Here is a 21,967-nt window from a genome sequence, read left to right on the forward strand (position 1 = left end):
GTAAATAATTAATTTATAACTATTTTATGGTAAAAATAAAAGGATTAGAAGATACTAATCAGCAACCAATTCTAATGCACCATAATTAATACAGACTTAAACTAACAATAGTAGTAGGGGAAAGGTTTGATAATGTTTAATACAAATTTTGTTTGTAGCTGAAGTTAGATTGCTAACCTTATTAGGAACTTGGTTATTCTGATTTGTAAATTATTTTAGTTTTTCATAAAGCTGTACATACACAACACTGCTTAGTAATTCCTTAGATGTTAAGATTCCATCAAGACATTTTTCTACATATAAATGGAAATTCTCAGTAGCTTAAAAAAGCCTGAGACATAACTTTCAACATCTAGGTTTCAAGATAAATGTAGGCCAATAGATCAGATAACTTAGATGAAAACAACACATTCCTAGAGAGATACAAACTACTAAGTGGTTAATATATGAGTAATGCTGAAATACAAAGAATAAATTCAGCTAAGAAAGAACATTTAAAATTTTTATACCCGAGACAAGATTTAATCGAAATTGGGTTATAATTCTTTTTGCTTATTTATCTAATTATACATTATATATATACACATATGTGTGTATCTATATTATATAATATACATGGAAAATATATATTATATAAAATATATATACTTTTGCCTTTGCTTTTAATTAATATAAAATTATCCACAAAATAATTATACACTGTTTGAATATACCTTTAATATTAATTGCATTGTGTGTTATAATCTTAATTTTCTTATATCATCAGCACCAAGACTTATTAGTGTAGAGATATATCTAGTAAAAAAGAAAACGAGACACAAGTAATACAGAATACTATACTTTCTAGTATGATACAAGATGTTTCAAAATACTATTAATGTATTGTGATTCCTTAATCATTATTTGTAATTATAGTAGTTTTGCTTCATACTGTCAGTTATCATATAGTTACATACATCATGGGTAGAGAAAGTCATCTTCATGGTGAATTTTTCATATTGTTAGAAGAATTGGAAGCAGATTAAATACACATATTTAAAAATTGTTGGTCTTTAAATATATGAGTTCCTTGATAATCTTGTTGAATTGAACAGCTCTTTAACTTTCCCAAATAATAAACAATCCATAATACAGAAGGATTTTGTCCACTTTTTATCCTCTCAGTAATATTGAGGTCTTTCTTTTTTCATAAAAATATATAGAGGAGTATGTTTGATATTTTTGAACACATACATGACAGGTTTTATTTAGTTAGCAAATAAGATCATGTTCTTGGGGAAAGAGAGAGAGAGAAGCAGAAGAGTGGTGTGATGAGGTGAAAATTACTATCTGACAGGGTCTGTGATTTTTGGTAGTGGGGCATCCAGTTATCTGAATCTGTCCTAAGAGATGCTGGGCAGTATATAATCAACTTCTCTCCTTACCTTCTTCCATCATGCCAGTGCTTTTCATTGGGAAATACACCAGAAGCCAGTAGGTCAGTAACCTGTTGGTGCAGCCCGAATAGATTAGCCTCCCAGGACCAGAAGAGTTTAACTTGGATATGGATGCATAATCAGAAGATAGCCAGAACACTAACTACAAAGAAAAAGTGCACCTCAGTATATACCAATTTTTATTATATCAAATTAATTTTGTCTTGATTCTGATGAGATGATGGATGCTAATCATTAATGTAATATTTGATAAGCTGCCCAAAATGTTTTGTAAACTTTATAGACACAATTTAGTTGGATATAGACATAAAGCCAGTTTACATCAATAAAGAAAAAAATTATACAAATAGCATAGAAATAACTTTTGTATTCTCTGAACATAACCCTAGGCTTAGCATTAATAGGCAAACATATTAAACAAATAAAACACCCTAACATATTTTCTCTATTGTAAACAAATAATAATTCGTAGAATAACCTGTTAAGAATAATGGTCGGAGTCAGGAAAAGATGACTGACTAAATACAGCCAAGGAGCGTTGCTCCCAAGAAGGCAGACCACATTATTGACTAAACCACCATAATTTGAACAAATGTTTGGAGATAAAAATGCAATGGAGTGGCGACACTAAGGCCATAGTTGAAGAGGGAGGAAGCTTGGATCCCCGTACAAGGTACTCAGACACTAGTGCTAGTTCCAGTCCTGAATGGCTCCTGAGAAAGGGGTGCATGAGGGAACTAAGGGATATAGCTCACTCTCGCTTTGTACTTCTGGGATCTAAGCTATAGGGGACCCCACGGCACCCATGAACATTTGAGCTGGCAAGATTTCCCCAAGGAGCAGACAGAGACAAGGCTTTGGATGGCACAGAGCAGCTTCAGTGGAGAGCAGCCATAGATGCCCATTCCCCAGGGATGCAGTGGAAGTGGGGCATGTGTCCCTCTACAGGGCCAGTCCAGAATGGGTGTGATACATCTTTCTGCTGCAGCCTCTGCTCAATGGCCTCCCTTCCTCCCAGCAGCCTGGAACATCTAACAAAAGAAACACAAGAGAAACGACACAGTGCCAATGATCAGAAAGGGATCCAACACGGCCCAGGAGCAGATCTGGTGAGGGCTTCATCTCTCTATCCCCCCACAATACAGAGCATGCCTATGAATGTGAGAAAATGCAAGAGAGCAGTGTGACTGGATATTAGTCTACCTACTGGCCATTACTCTTAAGCACCATCTACTGCATCACAGCCTGGACTAAACCACCAAAACTTTTCCTGATGATATATTCATATGGGAAGCAAAAACAAGAATTCAGCCACACATAAAAATCCTATACAGAGGCCTGGGCCTCTGAAGGCATCCAGAAATGAAGCCAACTGACTATACTCAAATTACATCACAGTTAAAGAAACATCAATTCTCCAAGATGAGGAAGAATCAGTTCAAGAACTGTGGCAATTCAAAATGCCAGAGTCTCCCCATAATTCCCAATGAGTTCACTAGCTCCTCAGCAATGGTTCTTAACCAGTCTGAAATGACAGACACAAAATTCAGAATGTGGATGGCAATTTAGTGCATTGAAATTCAGGAGAAAGCAGAAACCCAATCCAAGGAATCCAAAGAATCCAGTAAAATGATCCAAGAACAGAAAGATGAAATAGCCGTTTTAAAAGAATGAAACTGAACTTCTAGACGTGAAAATGTTACTTAAGAATGTAATAATATAATTAGAGGTATTAACAGCAGAGTAGACCAAGCTGAGGGAAGAATATCAGAGCTTGACGACTGGTTTTTTGAATCAACTCAGAAAAAATAAAAGGAATTTTATAAAATTTAATAAACCCCCTAAGAAATATGATATTATGTGAAGAGACCAAATACATGACTCATTGTCATTCCTGAGAGAGAAAGAAAGAGAATATGCATCTTGGAAAATATATTTGATTATATAGTCCATGAAAATTTCCCTAATCTCAGGAGAGAGGTTGACATGCAAATCCAAGAAATGCAGAGAACCCTGGGTAGATATTATACAAGTATCTAGACCATCCTCATCCAGATTCACCAAAGTCAACACAAAAGGAAAAAAAATCTTAAAGGCAGCTAGAAAGAAGGGTCAAGTCACATACAGAAGAAACCCCACAGTCTAGCAGCAGACATTTCAGCAGAAACCTTACAAGCCAGAAAGGTTTTCAGCATCCTTAAAGAAAATAAATTCCAATCAAGAATTTTATATACTGCCAAACTAAGCTTCATAAGTGAAGGAGAAATAGAATTCTTCTCCAGCAAGCAATTGCTGAGGTAATTCATTTCAACCAGGTCAGAATTACAAGAGGTCCTTAAGGGAATGCTAAACATGAAATTGAAAAAAAGATGTCACATGCTACCACAAATAAAACAGACAAACAAAACACTTAAGCACATAGCTCACAGGCACCATAAAACAACTAAATAATCAAGACTAGGTAACAACCAGCTAACAACATGATGACAAGATAAAAATCAACCATATCAATACTAACTTTGAATGTAAATAGGTTAAATATCCCAATTAAAATTTGTAGAATGGTCAGCTGGATACAAGGGCGGGACTCAACCATCTGTTTTCTTCAAGAGACCCATCTTCCATGTAAATGAATCACATGCTCAAAGTGAAGCAATGGAGTAAGATCTGCTATGCAATCAGAAAATAAAAAAGAGCAGGAATCTATTACATCAGATGAAATAGACTGCAAACTAATAAAAATTTAGAAGAACAATGAAGAACATTATGTAATGATACAGAGTACAAGCCAAAAAAAAAACAAAAAACAAAAAACAGAGCTTAACTATCCCAAATATACATATATAAACACTCAACTCTGGAGCACCACTATTCATAAAACAAGTTTTTCCTGGCCCGCAAAAATATGTAGGCAAGCAAACATTAATAGTGTAGACTTCAACACCCTAACATCATTAGATAGATCACTGAGGCAGAAAACTCACAAAGAAACTGGACTTAAACGCAACACTTGACCAACTGGACTTAATATACATCTTCAGAACACTGCACCCAACAACTACAGAATATACATCCTTCTTGTCTGCACATGGAACATATTATAAGATAGACCACATGCTCAGCCATAAAGCAAGTCTCAGTAAATCTAAAAAAAAAAAAAGAATTAAAATTATACCAAGCACACTCTTAGACCACAGGGCAATAAAACTAGAAATCAGTACCAAGAGAGCTGTCAAAACTATACCAGCACATGAAAATGAAACAACTTGCTCCTGTATAACTCCAGTGTGATTATTTAAATTAAGGCAAAAATCGAAAATTTCTTTGAAATTAATAAAAATAGGGACACAATTTACTAAAAAGATGCAGCTAAAGCATCTTTAACTATCCTTAAGAGGATAGTTTACAGCCCTAAAAATCTTCATCAAAAAGTTAGAAAAGTCTCAAATTACCAATCTAACTTTGCAACTAAAGGAACTGAAAAGAAAAAAAACAAAAAACACAAAAAAACCAAACTAATCCCCAAACTAGCAGAAGAAAAGGAATAACTAAAATGAGATGTGAAAATTCATACAAAAGTTTAGCAAAACCAAGAATTGGTTCTTCAGAAAATTCATGAAGATTGATAGACCACTAGCTAGATTAACAAAGAAAAAAAGGAATGTATCCAAATAAGTATAATCAGAAATAACAAAGATGATATTACAACTGATATCACAGAAATACACAGGATGCTCAGAGAACAATGTGAACACATCTATGCAAACAAATTAGAAAATATAGAGGAAATGGATAAATTCCTGGAAATATATAATCTCTCCAGATTGAATCATGATGACAGTGAAACTCTGAATAAACCAATATCAAACTCTGAAATTGAATCAGTAATAAGAAAAAAAATTGCCAACCAAAAAAGCCCTAGACCAGATGGATTTGTTATGAATTATTCCAGATGTATAAAGAAGAACTTGTAACAATCCCGTAGAAACTATTCCAATAAAATGAAGAAGAGGGACTCCTCCCTAATTTAGTCTATGAGGCCATCATCAGGGTAACAACAAAATCTAGTTGAGACATGAAAAAGAAAGAGAATTTCAGGCCAATATCCCTGATGAACACAGAAGCAAAAATTCCTCAAGAAAATACTGGCAAATTGAATTCAGCAGTGTATTAATTCATCATAATCAAGTAGACTTTATTCCAGGGATTCACGGTTGAGTCAACATATGCAAAACAATAAAGATGATTGGCTACCTAAACAGAATTAAAAAATCATATGATCATCTCAGTAGATACAGAATAAGCTTTTGATAAATCCCAACATCTCTTCATAATAAAAACCATCAACACACTAGGCATTGAAGGAATATACCTTAAAATGATAAGAGCTATCTATGGTAAACCCACTGCTTACATCACACTGAATGGGCAAAAGGTGGAGCTATTTCTCTTGAGAAGTGGAACTCTCATCACTCCTATTCAACATAGCACTGGAAGTCCTAGTCAGAACAGCCAGGCAACATAAATAAATAAAAGGCATCCAAACAGAAAAAGAAAAAGTCAAACTATCCTTCTTTGCTAACTGTATGATTCTGTACCTAGAAAATCCTAAAGACTCTGCCAAAAAGCTACTTAAAATGGATAAATGATTTTAGCAAGGTTTCAGGATATAAAATCAATGTACAGAAATTATTAGCATTTCTATACACCAATAATGTCCAGATTGATAGTCAAATCAATAACAGATTCACGTTTATGATAATTACAAAGAAAATGAAATACTTGGGAGTACAGCTGACCAAGGAAGTGAAGTATCTCTGCAAGGAGAACTACAAAACACTGCTGAAAGGAATCAGAGATGACACAAGTAAATGAAAAAACATTCCACACTCATGGATGGGAAGAATTGGTCATAAAAATAGCTATACTGCCCAAAGCCATTTACAAATTCAACATGACTCCTATCAAACTACCTATGTCATTTTTCACAGAAGTTCAAAAAACACTATTCTAAAATTCATATGGAACCAAAAAGAACTCAAATAACCATAGCAATTCTAAGTAAAAAGTACAAGGCTGAAGGTATCACACTACCCAACTTAAAACTATACTATAAAGCTACAGTAACAAAAATAGCGTGGTACTTGACATGGTATGAAAAGACACATAAAACAAACAGAGTAGAAAAATTCAGAAACATATATGCACACCTACAACCATCTGATCTTTGATAAGGCCGACAAAAACAAAAAATGGGGAATGGACCCCCTGTTCCATAAATGGTGCTAAGATAACTGGCAAGCCATGTGTAGAAGAATGAAACTAGACCCTTACTTTTGAGCATATACAAAAATTAACTTAAGATGGATCAAAGATTTAAATGTAAGACACCAAACTATCAAAAATCCTAAAAGAAAACCTAGGAAATATCATTATCAACCTCAGACTTAATAAAGAACTTTTGTCTAAATCCCCAAAAGCAATCGCAACAAAACAAAAAATTGACAAGTGAGACCTAATTAAACTAAAGAGTTTCTGCACAGCAATAGAAACTATCAACAGAGTGAACAAGCAGCCTACAGAATGGGCAAAAATATTCACAAACTGTGCATTTGATAATGGTCTAATATCCAGGATCCAGAAGGAACTTAAACAAATCAACAAGCAAAAAACAAATAACATGATTAAAAATAGTCAAAAGACATGAAGAGATAGTTCTGGAAAGAAGACATGCAAGTGATGAACAAACAAATGAAAAAATTCTCATCATCACTAATTAGCAGAGAAATGAAAATCAAAACCACAATTGAGATACCATCTCACACAAGTCAGAATGGCTATAATTAAAAAGTCAAAAAGCAGCAGATGCTGACAAGGCTTCAAAGAAAAGGGAATGCTTATACACTGTTGGTGGGAATGTAGACTAGTTCAGCTACCTTGGAAAGCAGTTCTCAAAGAATTTAAAACAGAGCTACCCTTCAACCCAGTTATTCCATTACTGGATAAGTACACAAAGGAAAATAGTCATTATACCAAAAAGACACTTGCAGTCATTTGTTCATTGTCATGCTTTCACAATAGAAAAGGTATGGAACCAACCTAGGTGCCCATCAATGGTGGATTGAATAAATAAATGTGATACATATACACTGTAGAATACTATGCAGACATAAAAAACGAAATCATGTCTTTTGTAGCAACATGTTATGTTAATAAACGTAAGTCTGATATATATTCAAGTAGGTTGACTGAATTGAGAAATCATAAAGCAGTTTTGGTTTATTTGTGAAATTATTGTTCTTTTTGGTATGGATAACTGAAGAATTTAAGGAAAATAATATTTCTCACATATCCAATAAAATATTCTATTCTGTTTGGTTAAAAACTTAATATTTGAGATATTTTGTTACTAGGGTTTCTTACAGAATTCTATGTTTAAATAAATAATTTAAATTTAATGTATCCGAAGAAAATTAGACAAACAAGTCTGAGGAACACATACAACACCAGGCTTGAGTTTTCCTTAAGCGATATTCATATTGCTAATTGAAAGAAGACAATCAGAAAGGGCTACTCACTCTATGATTCATATTATATGATATTCTGGAAAAGGCAAAACTATAGAGATAGCTAACATATCACTGATTACCACTGCACTTCAGCCTTGGGGACAGAGTGAAACTCTGTCTCAAACAAAAAAACACAACAAACAACAAAAAAAACCCCATGAACAGACAAGCAAACAAATAAATAAAACCATGATGAGAGTATTTCAAAAGATACAGGAGTCAACTGAAAGTGTCTCAAATGACCATACTAGGAACAATTTGAACAATATAATAAATAAGTAGTATTAAATTCTACACCAACGTATGAAATAAACGTCCATGAGTCCATACTGATGTAAATCAATGAATTGATAATAAATGGGGAAAAGAGAAAAATCTATGCAGAAGAATTGCAAATAATTTATTTTGATACTTTGTCCTTACGGAGTTAGAGAATAATTTCCTGCTTCTTAAGTGTGGGCTGTACACGGTAACTTTCTTTGCAAAAGTGCAATATGGAAATGGGAAATAATAAAAGAGTACCTTTACTGCAGAGAAACCTGACAAACACTCTCATGCCAGGTGATCAAGGCTAACATCACAGTAATAGGTCACATTGATAGAATGTACGCTTAATAAGATGTGATGAAAATGAAACTATATATCTATAGTTGTTCTCTCAAAACACATGAGTCTAATCAGGGGAAAAACCTCATGCACACCTCAGTTGAGATACATTCTTCAAAGCAAATCACTAGTTATACTCTCAACTGTCAAGGTCGTCAAAAACAAGAAACACAGGAGAAACTCTCGCAAGGAAATGAGCCTGTGACATGACTAATAAATGTAATGTGATAATCTGAATTGAACCCTGGAACAACAACAACAAAAAAAATTAGAAAAAAACCCTGAGAAAACTGAAATAAATTATGAACTTTCGTTAATAAGAATATGTTAATGTGTTGATTTAATTGTGGCAAATGTGCCAAATTCATATAACATGTTAATAATAGAGACAACTGGGTATGGAGTATAAGGGAGTATCTTTGTACTATCTTGATATAATAATTTTGTAAATCTAAAACTATTCTAATATAAAAGTTATTTTGAAACATTATGTTTAAGTTTTGATAGGGTAACTGATTTTCAACCCTCTTGTTCATTGGTTAGTTTGTTGTTGTGTATAGTTTTTTGGTTATTTTCCTCAAGTATCTGGTAATCATTGTTGGTTTGCTATTATACATACATAACAAAATTACACAATGTGGATATGAGAACAAAAGTTTCTTGATAATTTTATAAGTGACTTTCCATGACCCTGATCCCTCCATAAAAAGATGTGAATGTAGGGATGTAGGGTTCTGCATAGGGATGAGCAAGGTGTTCTGATTAACACACTTTTCTTTAAGAAGCATATGTAGATAATGGGAAAATGAATGCCCTTAAATAGTTTAACTCAAATGCACTTTTAAAATTGCACTTTCGTTCTGAAAATCAGATCTTTCCCCAGGCTTGATTATAGCTCTGTCTTGATGCTTGTATTATTCCTCCTACTTTTACCCAACACATCGTCCTTCCTCTACATTGCTTGTTTTAATTGGCGATCTGAGTTTGAAGAGTACGCTAGACCACTCCCTGTTTTTCAGGCAGTCCATTCACCCACTATCTTTTAGATGATGACCTTAAGGCTGACTCTGTTCACCTGCTTCTTAACATCCTTTGGGCATCTCCTGGAGAGAAGCACTCTCTCCCCTGTGTTGACCAATTTTGGTTATATTAATGGTTTCATTTGTCCTAATATTTTTATCAATGAAGGTTATCGCTTTGCTATTTTACAGAAGTTCTTTAAATTTTCTCATCTTCCAGTAGCATAATTACTTATTTTATTTTTTGGTGTTATGTTATTAACTTAATTTTTTTTTTTCATTCATGAGATTCTTAAAGGTGATCAGGTAAACATGATGGTTCTGGTCAAGTTTTAAATGAGAAACTTCTATGAGAGTCACTTATGAAATTGTTTGAAATATCATTTCCTTCTGTCTATCGTAATATGAACTCTAAGTAAAATTTCAATATATATGATTTAGAATGAGATCTGCCAGTCTGTTATATAATGCTGAGGAACAGAAGCTGCTTATGGAACAAATTGGTATAGCTGGCAACAAAGCAAAACAAAAGTAAAACAAATATTTTCATCTCAACTTAAGCATTATGTTAAATAGCAAAAGAATGCCATCAAGAAGTGCACATAAATAAAATATAAATACAAAAAGCATTGGCATTGTTTTATTCATCAAGACCATTTGCTTACTTTTCTCCATTTATGTAGCCTCTAGCAAACCTCCAACAGACATACAACCTTTTCACAAAAATGAGAACCTTTGGTTAGATGTTGTGGGATTCAAATTAACAACTTAATTATATATATATGTATATATATACACACACACACAAAAAAACTGAGGATGAGAACGAGATTATAAAACACCCTCCCTTCTGTCTTTTTTAAATCTTTGTTTGTTGTTGTTTGTTGTTTTTGTTTTTTGAGGTTGGAATTTTTTCAGCTTTATTGAGGTATAATTGATGAACAAAATTGTACATAAAGTGAACAATATGATAATTTGATATACACACACATTGTGAAATGATTGGCACAATCAATGTAACTCATCTGTCACCCACCAAGGGCAAGGTCAAGTCTATTCATCATTCACTAAACTATTCTGTGCTCATATTTAGGTAAGCTACCTTCATTGAGCAATATATGCTCTATACATTAGAGGGAAGGTATTTCATTGCTCATTCAGTATTGCTTTGTGTTATTTTCACTGTAGTATTTCCTCATTATGTAGAAATATAAAACTGAAGTTAATTTACTTATTAATGCAAATTAATAAACCTAAAAATTTTAAATAACATTAATCTAACATGACTGAAGCTTTTAAACATGACTTTTCTCTATGCAAAGCATTGCAAAGTCAAAATATTTGTTAAGTAAAGTGTGACATTTTTTGGCCTTACTCATTTGAAATATATTGTTTACCTTAAAATATCACCTCTGTTCTTTTATCATCTATATTGCCCTTAATATTTTACTATGTATACTAAGATGATAATAAAACCAATATAACTAAATGAAAAGATAACAACATAAAATTTTTTGTAGCACTTGATTTAAATTGGTCATTTAAATGACTCAGAAAATGTTGACATGAATTTTTTGTATATTATCAAAAATAAAACAACATATGTTACACACATACATATATCTATGTGTGTATATGTATTTATGTTTGTATTTTTTTCTTCAAATACAACTTGTAAAATATGGGAAACCTTCCCTATCTTCTTCTCAAAGTCATTAGGGGATTGGAGAATGGAAAATCAAAAATACCTTCTCAGGACCCTATCCTGTGTAACTGACAAAGTATACAATATTCTAACAGAGCTTTTATGTGAAGAATTATTTATTAGCAGTTGAATATATGGTGATGAAGTGAAAAGAAAGATAAAATAATAATCTACAAAATATTTACCATGACAAAGAAGTCACTAGGCATGGTTTTATATGTTGGTAATATCTAAGATATGACTCACATCAAGAATCATATCAGAATTACTTCTGTCCCTTTAAGGATGTTGAGTTATTATACTGAGAATGTCAAAGATCATTCATTTTATCTTTAGCTAAATATTGTCAATTAAATGTACCTCACCAGCCAAAAAGCTTGATTGGTTTGAGTTTCAGATGTGTACTGGGACAGCATTAATTTTATGTCACCCAGTGCTATCTATAGTGATAGAATTAGGGGCAATTACATTTTCTTAATGAGAGTCTTCCTAAGAGAGTTGATCTGAATGCTTATGATGAGAAACAAACTAGGAGGTTTAACACGAATATATATTTTTGTAAATAGCCCTGGGGAAAATTTAATTCCTTCAAAAGTGTAAAATTAATATAAAATTTTGCTTAGAAGTATCTCTTCTCTGCAATTCATTCTTAAATATTAAGTCAATTTTAATACAATCAATCAATAAAAATAATTGGGCTAATTATTATATTAATTGGTTACTATGCATACATTGAGATGACAATTACACATTTGTATTTCATGTTAACCCAGATAATTGTGATTGGTTTAAAACTATTTTTATGCATTAGTATGCTATATGTATTGCTTAAGTACATATTATTTGTTTATATTTAATTATTAGTAGTCTAGCTTTGAACTCTTCATATCATTTGAAAATTTCAATAAAATGCCTTGATAAATCATAGAATACTCAAAATCATAACTGAAGTCTTAGGATAATGCTATCACACACTTATTTATTTGTGATCAAATGGACTGATTAGATTATTTAAGTTAGCTTCTTAAAATACTATAATTTAGTATATTAAATTTAAAAATATACAATTTACATTAGATATAGAACAGTCATAGATAGATGATAGGTAGACAATAAAGAAAACCAAAGATAGTTATACAACTCTGAATATGACAATGTATGTAAGTACAGAAAGATAGGCGTGAAGAGTAACAGCAGAATATAAGAAACAATTAGTACCTGCAGCTACAGTAGAAAAAGAAAAAAAATGTCCATCAGAATCTGAGCTCAAGTAAATGCAGACATGTGAGAATGCATGGTAATTGGCAGATCAGAATTATTCTGTGTGTCAACATTGAATCTTCAATCCATTTCAATCTGTCTTCTCTTCCATCTTCTCCCTTCCTTCAAATTTTTTATCAACATGCCATCAATGGCTTCCATATTGCAATCTCAGTGCATTAAAGTATTATCCACTCTTCTCTTGAAAAAATGTCATGCTTACATTTCAAGTCCAATTGAAGTGATTTTTTTCGAATAGTCCTGAATCTTTTCAAAATTTATTTGCGCATATTAAATTAAAGGCTCCTTTTTGCTTTAAACATGCTGTTTAACTATGCAGGTATATAAAAATATACCATTTAATTAGTGTAACCTCAACTTCATGTGTAAAAAAAGTGAAATTAAGTAATATAAGATATCTAAATTGATTTTTTTAGCCTTAAAAAGGTTAGTTTTGTTGGAAGATGCTTTAAGAGAATAGTTGTCTTTAAGAATTTTCAGCACCAGCAGCACTACAAGTTATGCATGTAAGCATGACAGTACTCACTGTCTGCCTATCTTTGTGTTTATGTTGAATAACAAAGTATCTTGTCAGAAGGCTCAACGCATATACCCAATAATTAAATAGCTTACACTTTTGTGTTTTAATTATTTTCTTCAAGTATTTAATTATCTTTATGACCTTGTTTGTTATTTTTATTCTTTTTCCTACTTTTTTAACTCAATCCCTCATCTGAGTTTAAATATTATTTTCACAAGCTAGTATCACAAACAAAAATATTATTTGTCTTCCAACTGCACATGACTCTCGTGGTAATACCTTCACTCTGAAAATATAAATACATTGCTAAAAAATTCTTTTTCTATGATACTAGCAAAAGTGAATCTATTTTTGCATGAGCTCTTCCAACTACTATACATATTCATCTATTTGTTCAGGAAAAAAGCATGCAGTATCTACTATATGCCAAATTATTTTTAGCCACTGAAGCTATGTTTATATATGAACTAGATATTAATCTAATATCACAATAATGTTCTTACCATTTAAGATTATGTATTCTAGTGGGAAAAGACAACAAGATATCTGAACAAACATATCAACATTCTAACTTCAGAGAGTAAATAAGTGCTCTTAAGAAACTTAATGATATAATAGAGTGACTTGATGAGTAGAATACCATCTAATGAGTGACTGGAGAAAGCCTCTCTGAACATATTGCATGTGAGCCAAAGGATAAAATGTCCTGTGAAAGCCCAAATTTACTCATTGACTAACTCATTGGTATCATGCAGTTTATAAAAAGGTGCTTACATTTTTCTTCATTTAGCAAACTTTATATCACAGAAGTAAAAACATATTTTGAAATGGTCCTTAACACTGTGGAAGAACTGACTGCAAAAGTACAGAAAGGAAGGCAGAGAATCTAATTCAGTTACTTTTACCCTAATACGTGCAACTTAAATCAAGGAGATGGCAGTGGAGATGGAGGGAAGATGGGCTTGAGTTATACTTTGAGAGAACTGAAAACTTGTGTTTACACAAGACATAGCAGTTTAGTGAAAAGGAAAAAAAAAAAGGAACGAAAATCCCTTGAGTTTTTTCTTCAGCATTTGTGTTGATGGTGGAGCCATTTACTAAGATCAGAAAAATATGGGAAGATGCATTTCTGAGGGATGGGCAGTCAATAATTTACTATGATGCATGCCAATATAAAAAACAATTGGAGACATTCAGTAAGTAGCTAGAAAAAACTATTTTGAAACACATGGCAGATGGCCTTATTAAATAGATATTTTGAAGACACATGCATATTGCTTATTCTAAAATCACTAGTTGTACGCAAATGGGTTTAGATATGTATTCTGGGGCACCCTGACAGTAAGCTTTAGTTAGGAGATCGAGAATCCAGCAAAGAGAATTCATACGTGGTCATTGAATAAAATAAAAACGAGAAATAAGACACAATGCTGTCATGTCTACATGTCACATCAAGAAAGAAATATGTTTCATGAGAGGAAATGCTAAATGAGGCAAGTGATACTAAGATTAAGGAATATACCAAAAGAAAAACACAGAATTTGGTATAATGGCCCTGATAGGATTAGTTTCATTGGAATGCTTGACAGGAAAGTAACTTGAGGATAAATTAATATCACAAAAAGTCAAGGAAATGGCAATGAAGTTTCATTGGTCCTTCAAAATACATAATTTGAAAGAAAATCCTATCATCTGTGACAACATGGATAAATCTGGAGGACATTATGTTAAGTGAAATAAGCCAGGCACACAAAGAAAAATGCAGACTGATCTCACTTATATGTACAATTCTTAAAAGTTGAATTCATACAAGAAAGAAGAATGGTGGCTACCAAGGGTTAAGAGTGGGGTGGAGTTGGGGAAACATTGGTAAAAGAATACAAAATTTCACTTAGGAGGAGTAAATTCAATGATCTATTATACAACATGTTGACTAAAATTAGTAACAATGTACTATATTGTTGGAATTGCTAAGAGTATATTTTATGTTCTTACCACAAAAAATGATAAGTATGTGAGATAATGCATACGTTAAATAGCTCGGTTTAGCCATTCCACAATATGTATATGTTTAAAACAACCAGTACATGATAAATACATACAATTTTTTAAAATTAAAAGTAAAGGTAAAAATATATAACTTAAGGAAATTTATTTTGGTAAATGGAGATGTTATGGTCATAATTTATTAGCACAGAAATTATTAATGATTCCGCAGTAAAAATGAAATAATTGTAGGAGCAAAGTTCTTAAGTGAGTTAGGGCATATTTGAACTAAAACATGAACATAGGTTTGTAGTGGTAGGTTTAACTTATTTTAGAAGAATAAAGATTTATTCACTGTAATATAAACAAGAAAGATTACATAACTAAAAAGAAAAGAAGTTTTGTAGATTTGGCGTTATGTAGTACAAAGAATTTCTGCCTGATTGCTTCCATTTCATTAAGACTTAATATATGTAAAGCTCTTAGAATAGTGTCTGGCCCTGAGAAGGTGTAACATAATTGTTAGTTATTAATATTTCTCAATGAAGTATGAAGCAAAGTCATCAGCTGAAAATAACGTGTGGGTGGAAAAGTGTGAGAAAAAAATAAAGTAATCATAGTTTGGAAACAGTATTTTTTTACTTCTGGAGGTTTTCATTTTTTTTTTTTTCTTGTAAAGAATGTTATTTTGTGAGACTCCACTGGTCCTTCTCTGATCCTATACTCATTCTGCCCTTGAGAGGCACAGAATCATAGCTTACTGGCAAATTTTGAAGTAAATCATTGGGTGTGTATAGCTTAGTTATACTGGAGTTTCTTTTTGGCAGTAACCTGTTTGAATTTAGCAGGCAATCTCCTAACATAACTAGACTGTTAACTTCACTGGGCTAAGCTGTTTTAAACTTGAGATCTGCCCTGGTCCATCACTACTGTGCTAATATATCTATATCTGCCATACACCGGAATTTGTTATGAGTAGGCGTTTGGTTTGTAAATATTAAGCTATGTCCTCCAACTTAGATTTCATCATGCACAAAGATGATGGGTTAGCTTTCATCTATTATTCCTTTGTCTTGTTGGTCACTTAGTTTAGAACAGAATCAAGGGACAAAGGAAATATTTAAGTATTCTCCTTAGAGACTACTATTATCCTCCTAAAGATTACTGGTTATGTAGTCTTGGGCAAGTTAATTAATATATCTTTAAATCAATTTCCACATCAATTAAATATGGATAATAAGATAACTGATTTCATGAGGTGGTTTGGGGCCACTTATAATAATGATTAAAAGTCTGCTTTCAAGTTATATATGCTTTATAAATGTGAACTGTCTTTTGGAATGTAAATCAAAAATAAGAATAGCAGCTAACTGAGTGAAACCAAGGACCAAGGGCAGAAAAATAATAACATAGGATACAGATCAGGAAGAAGAAAAGTACATTATATATACTTGGAGAATCTCAATTAGTTCATTGACATTTTTAGGCTCAATTGGGAAATATTTCCTCAAGTGGCACATAAAAATTTAAAAGCTGTTCTCTACTTCATTTCCCAAGTTGTTTATTGGGATGATGACAAGTTAAATGTGAAAATACTATAAATACTTAGATTTTCAATCAAAGTTGGCAAGTTAACACCATGAAAATGACAAGATGATGTGCTAGTGTCCAAGTTGGATTCTATTGTGTTATTTGTTAAGCTTAGTGTTAAATGTTCATCAATGCAAACATTCACTCAAATGTGTGGAAGTATTTGACTTGTTTGCTAAGGGAGAAAGATTTAATTATGCCAATGCCTATCACAATGTTTGAATGGTAAGAGAGTCATCAGAAGCACATTAAGTGCATTTGTTTTGGTTTTAAAATTTTTATCCTTACCTCCTCTCCCCTTGATAAAAAACAAAAGTAGACATGAGAGAAGATGGTATTTCAAGTAGAGGGAAAATTTATACAAAATAATGAAGATAAAGGTAGTGTAAATTATTTAAAATATAGAATTGAACATATGGGGCAGTGTCAACAGGTCAAATGAGGTTTAGTCCACAAAAGGAGTATAAATTTTATTCTTAAGGTGATGGAGGAAACAAAGTAAGATGTTTAAATAGAGAGTGGTTGAAAGGTTTGTATTTCAGAAAGATGTTTAGTTTATTCTTTATTTTTGCCAGAATAGAATGAAAGCCCATGAGACTAAAGTAAAGGCAGGGGCGCCCATAAGAGGTTATTAGCATAAGTCAGATGAGGCTGAAATGGAGCCTCATTGTAGTAAGTTGTCTTATTCTTCAATCTAGGAAAATAACACCTTCCTACTCATTGCCATGTGACTGGAAGTGATTCCCTGTAAGCAAAGTATGCTTCCCTAGGTGGCTTACTGGGTTGGCCCTATTACTTGCTTGGACCTGTGACATGTGAAGGGCGTAACAGTGTGTCACTTTTGTGAACCCTTTAAGTGTCATTAGATATATCCTCCTTTCACCTACTCATTTCCTTCAGTAACTAAAACAGCATGTCCTAAAGAAAGATTGATTCTTCCCTAAGTATCAAATGTGAAAACATCTACAACAAAGATGCAGGCATCCATTAGCAGCTGCAGACATCTAACATGAGAGAAAAAGAAGTGCTTGCTGTTGGAGGCCACTGAGATTTTTGATTACTTGTTACCTCCATAGTATATTGAGAAAATACACTTAAAGTTGCAGCAGTAGGGGTGAAGAAAACCTGGATTAAAAGGAATATAAGCAGATGATTGAAAGGAATAAATAAGAAAAATGAAAGATGATTCTCAGTCATCCATGTGAGTAACTAACCACTATTAAAGTGCAGGCACTGTACTTATTTTATTCTCAAAACATTGTTGTAATATAAATATTGTATTTACCCTACTTACAGGTAAAATAATTTACACTCAGAGAGTATGTCCATAGGTCAAACAAGTAGTTAGCAAGAAAAAAAGGAAGGCAATATGATACTCCATTATTAATGAAAGAGGAGGAAGTAGTTTGTGAATAATAATAAATAGTAGATAACATTAAATGAGATTTTCTCAGTTTCTGTAGCTGGATCCTCACTTTAAGCATACTCAATTGATTCATGCTGATACGGTTTGGTTCTGTGTCCCCACTCAGATCTCATCTCGAATTGTAATCTTCACGTGTCAAAGGAGGAACCTGTAATCCCCACATGTTGAGCAAGGGAGGTGATTGGTTCATGGAGGTGGTTTCCCCCACGCTGTTCTCTTGAAAGTGAGTTCTCACAAGATCCAGTGGTTTTATAAGGGGCTCTTCCCCCTTCACTGTCTTCTCTCTCTCCTGCCACCATATGAGGAAGGTATTTGCTTTCCCTTTCTGCCGTGATTTGTTTCCTGAGGCCGCATCAGCCATGCAGAACTGTGAGGAACTTAAACCTCTTTCCTTTATAAATTACTCAGTCTTAGCTTTGTATTTATAGAATTGTGGAAACGAACTAGTTACACATGCCTTTGGTACATCCAAAGATTTACTCAAACTATAGCCACTGCTACAACCAATAGCCCAATATTTAAAGTTGCTGTTTCTCCTTCTACATATCTTGGATCAAATTTCTTTTTCTTGGTTTAATTCTGTTTCCACTAATTGTTTAGAATATGGTTACTAGCAATTTAGAGATAATGATCACAGAGGAAGATAACTAAAACTTGTTGAAGATAATTTTATTGGCTCTATTTACACCTGATGTCCATCTCCTGAACTAATTACTGCAGACTGAGGAATAACTGACAAGACCTGCACAGCTAGGGGATGTGCAAAATAATGAGATAGAGCATCCCTTGAGAACTAGTTAAAGTTATGAAAGCTTACTATGGAAAGCAAGAAGGAACTAGGAAAGATAAAGTACAAAAGGTGTCACTATAGACAATTGTTGCTTGCAAATTATCATGAACCTTATGTGGTATATCCACTGACAGATACATTGTTGGGGCTCAGAAGAAAGCCCTGGATTCAAGCTATAGGTTTTTAAATTATGGGCAGATAGATGGCAATTACAGACTTAAGTCTTTCTGTACTATATTTTATCATTTTTTTTTCAGTGAATTTTAGACTTCTTTGATTTTCCAACTTATATTTCTGTATCCATTATAATTTAAAAATTAATTTGAAGAAATAATCAGTAATTAAGAAATGATACTGATTTCAATTCCTTTGGATATGTACTAACAGTGGCATTTCTGGATCATATGGTAATTATCTTATTATTTTGTTGTGGACCCTCCATCAAAGAATGTGTGTGCGTGTGTGTGTGTGTACCCACATTAAAGAATATGTCTAACTATTACACATTTAAAGTATCTTCCTTATTATTTTCATGGCACTGTGATTTTTAAAGTATCAGGCCATGTCTTGGCAATGAAACAGAAGAAAAGCATCATCCTGTACTGTGATCTGAAGAAAAAATGAAATAATTTCAAGAAATCATGTTTAAATTGAATGTATCTGGATCTTTGCTCAAATGCTGTTTAAGCTATTGTGAAGAAAAAAAGAAACTAAGAATAACCACCCACCTTTTATGAAATTCAGATCCTTAGTATGCATTTAAAAAAATAGAAAAACTGAAGTTTTACACTCAAACTACTTGACAAGTGCTTTTACTGTTAGGTCTAGTACAATAAATGTTTGTTTCCTTTGAACCTAAATGACAAGGAGTGCCTTAGTACAATAACTGTATGCTGTTTTAAAGCAAAGTTGTATGGTCTTGAAACATTTATACATCATTAGAATTAGCACAAGTAAAGTTTGTTATACCAGGTTGGCAGAAAAAAAAAATGATTTAGTACTGTAAATATACTAAACAATTTAAGTGTTCTAGAAAAGGCACATTTTAATAAACAGAATGTATTAGGTTCTGCGCAAAAGTAATTGCGGTTTTTGCCATGAAAGTAATGGCCAAAACGGTAATTGCTTGTGCACCAACCAAAATAGTGTCTGTATACCAAATAGTATCTGTCAAGTTAGCAATTATTCTAAACCTTCTGAATGAAAAAACAAAAATTCATTTTCCAAGAACCTTGTGAACAAAGAATATAGATAGTAACTCAAAGTTGATAGAAGAATTTGTTCCAAAAGCTCTTTCAACATGAAACTTCCCTTGGAGTTTTGCAGAGCATACATGTGCAATGCCATGGTTTCTCTACTTATGATAAATAATCTCTTAATTCCTGCCAAGTCTCATTAATGTGCTTATACATCTAGCTTTCTTTCTTTACATATGCACTTTTCTTTCTGTTTACATCTCCTTTTAATTGTCTCCTTTAGCCATTCTTTCTAGGACCATCAATTTTAAATAACTAATATAAAAGAAATGATAAAAACATTAACAAGAATAAATTGATTCATTTATTGACTTAAAGTACATAGCCATTATCCATGGACTATTAGGTAACAATTATTATACACATTTGCAAAATCAATTATTTTCACAGAGTAACATCTTTCTAAATATTTTATCTGATAATTTGGTGAAATATACATTATCCTAACAATAATTATTTCTTGTTATTGTAGCATTTGCCTTTTAGTTTTTGTTATTATTAAAGATTCAAGAGGAGACTGAGGAAAACTTGAAATGGTCATATTATTCACTAATATGAAACTTTAAAGAAAATAATTGCATTATAAAACATGGTAGCAGAGTGTTGAATTAGAAAAAAAACAAAACAAACAAACAAAAAAACAGGTTTTGTGATATGACAGCCCACACTGGAGAAGGGTAAGCATTTTAGAAAGATTTTTTTTTTCCATACTGAGATATAAACAGGCTAACAAATGTTGAATATATAACATAAATATTTTAAGTATTTTAATTTTATTTTTCAAACAAATGTAATTCATGAATATCAGTCCCCATCAATTATTCCAGCTAGAGGAAGATGAGGGTTTTTTAAAAAAAATTATTCTTTGCTTTCTAGATCTTCTTTATTATTTTCTAGTGTCTTATATGCTATAGTGTTTTGAACAGGATGCATAATATTGAGACCAATAGAAACTACTTACCTGTAAATATCACTAGCATTGCTTTTCTTCTTTTTCTTTTTCCTTTTTTTTTTTTTTGTTTTTGAGAAAGGGTCTCTCTCTGGTGACCCTGGAGTGCAGGCGTACAGTGATATGATCCTAGTAGTTCAGTCTCAGCCTCCTAAGTAGCTAGGACTACATGTGTGCACCACCACACCTAGATAATATGTATTTTTTTTGTAGAGGCAGGATCTTGCTATGTTGCCCAGGCTGGTCTCAAACTCCTGTCCTTAAGCGATCCTCCCATCTCAGTCTTTCTAAGGACTGAGATTTAAGGCAAGAGCCACTGTGCCTGGCTGATAATTACTTCTTAATAATGAAAACTCAAATTAAAACAGAATAACATTATTGAGAAGGTAATGAAAATATTATGAAACATCTACTTTTGGTTACACTATAAACCAATTATATTCTACTATGCCCCAATAAATAGCTATAGGAAATAATACAAAAGATTATAAACTATTTAGGAAACAATAGCTATTAGTTGAATATGTTACAGCCTAATGGGCCTATAAGAAAATATACCTATGCGGCCGGGCGCGGTGGCTCAAGCCTGTAATCCTAGCACTTTGGGAGGCCGAGACGGGCGGATCACGAGGTCAGGAGATCGAGACCATCCTGGCTAACACGGTGAAACCCCGCCTCTACTAAAAAATACAAAAAAACTAGCCGGGCGAGGTGGCTGGCGCCTGTAGTCCCAGCTACTCGGGAGGCTGAGGCAGGAGAATAGCGTAAACCCGGGAGGCGGAGCTTGCAGTGAGCTGAGATCCGGCCACTGCACTCCAGTCTGGGCGACAGAGC

The sequence above is a fragment of the Theropithecus gelada genome, chromosome 12 (assembly GCF_003255815.1).
Source record: "Theropithecus gelada isolate Dixy chromosome 12, Tgel_1.0, whole genome shotgun sequence".
In the NCBI taxonomy this organism is placed as follows: Eukaryota; Metazoa; Chordata; class Mammalia; order Primates; family Cercopithecidae; genus Theropithecus; species Theropithecus gelada.